The sequence below is a fragment of the Aphanomyces invadans genome (assembly GCF_000520115.1).
Source record: "Aphanomyces invadans strain NJM9701 unplaced genomic scaffold supercont1.44, whole genome shotgun sequence".
NCBI classification, from domain to species: domain Eukaryota; phylum Oomycota; class Saprolegniomycetes; order Saprolegniales; family Verrucalvaceae; genus Aphanomyces; species Aphanomyces invadans.
In genome coordinates this window covers 49,608-54,304 of record NW_008580189.1, presented here as the reverse complement: position 1 = coordinate 54,304, position 4,697 = coordinate 49,608, and positions in this window count along the sequence as shown.

The following is a 4,697-nucleotide window of genomic DNA, read 5'->3' as shown; positions in this document are numbered from 1 at the left end:
CAAATGCGGCAAGCGATAGTGGTTGCCACCATTGTTCTCCAGAACTAGGCGCATGACTGCTTGCAACGTGAGGAATACGTTTGCAAGTCCATCGCCACCACAAATTTCAAACGCAGCGTAGGTTGCATGAATGACCTCACCCAAAGATCGACTGACCAACTTGTACTGAAGCGTTTGGATCGAGGCAAAGAAACCCAGATCCAAGACATTGAGATCTGGGCTGTTTGGAGGCTGGCACCGCACAACAAAGACAACAAAGATCCACCCGTCCGTGGACACGCTCGCAATATCAGCGTCGGTAAGGCCACCATGGGGTGTTGCATTGTCAATGCTGGAGTACAACGCGTTTGTTCGCTGTAGGGGACTTCAACTTGATGGCTGGAATGACTCGAGTGATCACATACTTGCGGTAGACAGCGGCCCACGTTCGCCAAGGTTAGGATGAGCGAACCCGCCAGCCGGTTGCACGAGCTGCGCACAGCAGGTAGGAACTCCACGAAAGGCCATATTCCGATCTTTCCATCGAAGATGATGTCACGCTCTGGATCATGTCGAGGACGCGCCACCGCCGCGAGGAACATGACTTTGGGAATGAACCGCTTGCTAGATCACGCACGTTGTTCAGGCGACGGTAAGGTACGCCTTGCATACGTTCTTGTTCGGATTGAATCACTTTTCATCAAGGTGCACAACATCCCACATGTCGTCGGACACAGGGGTTTCCGGCAAAATACGACACGTTGCTCCTTGTTCGTGTCGGAGAGCAATGGCTTGATGCGTGTCGATCGGCGTTGAAGCGTCCATGCTTTCAAGGCGCGGTGGAGCGAGCCGAGCGGGATGCCGGTGGCTTCGGACATGTCACGCATCGTGGAGCGAAGCGACTGCGGCGGCTCGCGAACAGTGCTGGCGACAGTTTCTGGTGTGTACACCGGCGGGAGACCGACTGGCCAGCTTTCATCGAAGGCAGCAGTGCGTTTTGTTGAAATGCCTCCCAGATGCGAACGACGGTTGTACGGTGGACCTGGAGTTCGCAGACCGTTGAGGCGATTGCTCCGTGAGGAAGCTTGCCCATGCTCGATAGTTCATGGAGGTGACGGATCACCTCCATCTTCTTTGCGTGCGAGAGCTCTCTGCCGGTGCGTTGCCATGCCATGGATGTCGACTTGTTCAGGTCCCGGAAATTTTAATTATGTTAATTCACATTTCTAATTTTATTCGGAGACCCGATGGCGAAGTGAAAACTGGGCGCCAAAATTTGCTTTTCGCGCCTTGCAGTCAATAGACCTTTCCTCTAGATTTTAATTCTCTATTGAACATGATATGATTCATCGAATTTGGACAAGAATTCAATTTTTGGGGGCACCTCGAAGCCAAATGTCGGCAGTAATATGGAACAGAGGAAGTACTTTAAAAGGGATGATCAAAACCGACTTCAAAAACAGCATAACAACAATACATTCCTTGGGCTGATCTGGATGCCAATTTTTGTAATGAAGGCATAAAATCGCTCTAAAACCCATAATTTGAACAATGTCGTTTCGACAAAATTTGTGAAAGTCTGCCGATGCTGACAGATGGCAATTTTCTTCCAGAAATTTGATGAAATATTCGGCTTCTATAGTAAAAAATAGAATGAGCAATTTGGGCGATTTGTTTCTCCCTCAATCTTTTTCGTGGACACGGTTTAAGATCAAATGAGCGTTTGGTGCGAAGAGCTTGATCAAACATGGCTGGAAGAGCTTATTTATCAAGCTATTGTCCTCAGCAAGAAAGTGTGTAGCTGCTAAAAGAAGGAAGCGTCGGTCAGTCTCGTGCCGAAGCAGAAACCAGTGAATTCGATGAAAAGGAAGAGAAAAACCTCGTTGTTCCTTCGGCATGGACAAGCAGAGCGACTACGAATGGACGTCCAAAGATTCTTCTATTGAGATGAGGATATTGAATGAGCTCAACACCATCGCAGTGGTGCTTCAACATGAGGCAAAGCGAACTTGGTGACATATTAGACATCAATGCTCTGGTTGGCGCGTGTGACGCCATCGAGAATCCAGTTGAGCTTCCTTATACTGTTCTTTGAAGGATCCCAGTCTGAAGAGTCAGAACACCCAGTTCTGTCGAGAACATCCCCACTGCCCTGTTCACCAGGTAGCAGTATGGTCCTACAACGGTAGGAGGCTTTTGTACCTTTTAGAGGCTTTTTCCTCATGTAGTAGTCAGTGACAGCAAAGGCCACGTCACAATCGTTAGGATGTCGTGCTCTCATTGGCCAGTTGGCCTTTACTGGCGGATGGGCTTCTCCCACCGACCACTGCACTATATCTTCTTAAATCAGATCTCCTCGCATCTGTGCTTTCCTTCGCTACTTGTCCCTCCAACTGGTATGAGCCCTCCAACGCTGCTTCCCGCCCGATCCACGAACCACATTCGCGGTATCCACAACTTCGACGAGTGGCACTTCGTGTTGACCACGATCGTCCTCCAAGACGAAGGACTTACCGCCCAGGCTACGAAGTGTGCCGACGTTAAAGCCGTGTAGTCCATGAAGGGACTCCATCGGGCCCTTCGAGTCATTGGCGGCGACGTCAAGAACCCCGGCGCACCAACAGGCGGTAGCGTCTCGTCCTTCGGAGTCGTCTCCTTTGCCTCCTTCGACTCTCGACGCACTCACTGTTGCATTGTCCTCGCCTGTGGCGGAGTACCTGGTGGAGCATCGCTATCCTGTAATCGCTGCGGCTTGAGCAGCAACATAACAGCTGGACCTGATGGTCCGCACCGAGCTCTCCGACGTCGAGCGCTCATGTGCTTTGGTTTACGCCTGGCTCCACAGTAAGTTCTGCAGCGAGGAACAAATGCTTGCACTGGCAGTGACTGTCTACACGAACTTTCACACCTACAAGTTCGAGAGATACGTCTAACTTGAGGTGAACCTTGGCATGTTGGACAAGCTTCGACGCAGTGTCGATAAGTTGGACGGTGGTCGAACCCACAGCGACTGCCACCGCTCATCTGCCATACTAGCGGTCTTACCTCAGTGCATCACGCCGGACCTACACATGAGGCGCGGAGCTCGTCTGAGCATTTCGTACGCCGAGTTGCAAACCCTTGTGGAGCAACATTGGCATGATCGGACGCTTCGGTACCCCGACTTCTTTGGGGCCAAGTCGTCCACGCGCTCTCACAGGTCCGCTACAGGCCTGTCTCTACTCAACCGTCGGCGCTTCACCTTGGTGGGTCGAACCAATCTCCACCGAACGAAAGCGGTTATGGCAACCCTTTCCGCCTCGCCCTGCGCGAAGTGGAGCGTGCCATTCGCAGTACTTGTCACTACGTTATATGTCGGGTCACGCCACCAACGACTGCACCAATCTGTCACGGGCTTTCCGTCAAAACGCTGTGCGTCGCGGCTTCCAGTTTCTACACAGCTGGGTCTCGATCCCTCCAGACCAACTAACTACCTCAGAAAGGCGGTGGCGGAGGTCGACGCCGACATGGCAGGCATGGCACCGGTTATTCTATCCCAGCCCAACGACGTGCACAGAATCACACGTTCGTGCCGGCAATGCCTCGGGCGGTGGATATTTCCACTCCAACCCTCGTCCACGCGGTTACGGCGTCGATCTTTTCACCACACCGACCGACATAGGGGCGCTCTTTAACGCCCTCCAACAACATGGCAGCCAGTCCCTGGGTTACGCCCCTGGCTCCGCTTCTTCCGGATCGAACCGAGAATTCCTCGGCTTCTTCGAGCATCGTGACCGTAGCCAACATCGCAATCAACCTCCGTACCACCGCAGTCCATCGCGTGACCGCGGGTACGACCAGTATTGTGACGATTCCTTCCACGGCAATCGTGGTTCGCGACGCAACGATCGTCGCAGTACCTCGCAGGGCTGAACTCGCATTCTAGTGTCCAAAAAGGAACGTGAATATGATCAGACCAGTTAGTCGTGACAACATACGCTGCATTGGCGTCGACGCCTCGATTGCACCCTTTACCGTCGAATTCTCAGTCTAGTCGCAGTGTTTCTCCACCGTCGTCTTCTCCGTTTCGACACAGTGTTCCTTTGGTGCCATTGCCGCCTCAATCTACACCATCCATGTCAGCGTTATCGCTTCGACCTCGCGATATCCCTCAGAACAACATCTCGTGATTCGACCGATAGATCACCTCTCAGTGCCGTCTTGCCCACAGTACTGCAAGATTATACCGCCCACTCTGCCTCGCTCGACAGGCACTTGTCGCGATCAATCCTTATCACCACTTTGGGCGGGCACTTCCCGTGTCCCCAATCAGCCCGGTGGTCCATCCAAAACTTGAGTCTCGGCACTGGACGATAAACAGCGGTGCTTCCAAGCACTCCGCTTTTCGACGTGAATGGTTTATCACGTATGAAACCATCTCAACCGTCGCTGGTGCCTCCGATGGCCACCAACTTTGTGTTGTCGGATGCAGCACGGTTCGACTAGACGTCGTCGACGTCAATGGTCGGCCCCTCACGATGTGTCTACAGGATGTTAACCACATCCCAGACCTCCACTTTAACCTCTTCTCTGTTGGCTATGCTCTCCACGTGGATCGGCATCGAATTGTATCCATCTCTCCAAAGTCTTGGACTATAGCCACCTACGGTGGCGAGTTCACAGCCCTGTACGAGGCACATTCCGGACTGACTATACACGTTCCATCCATTTTCTCACCC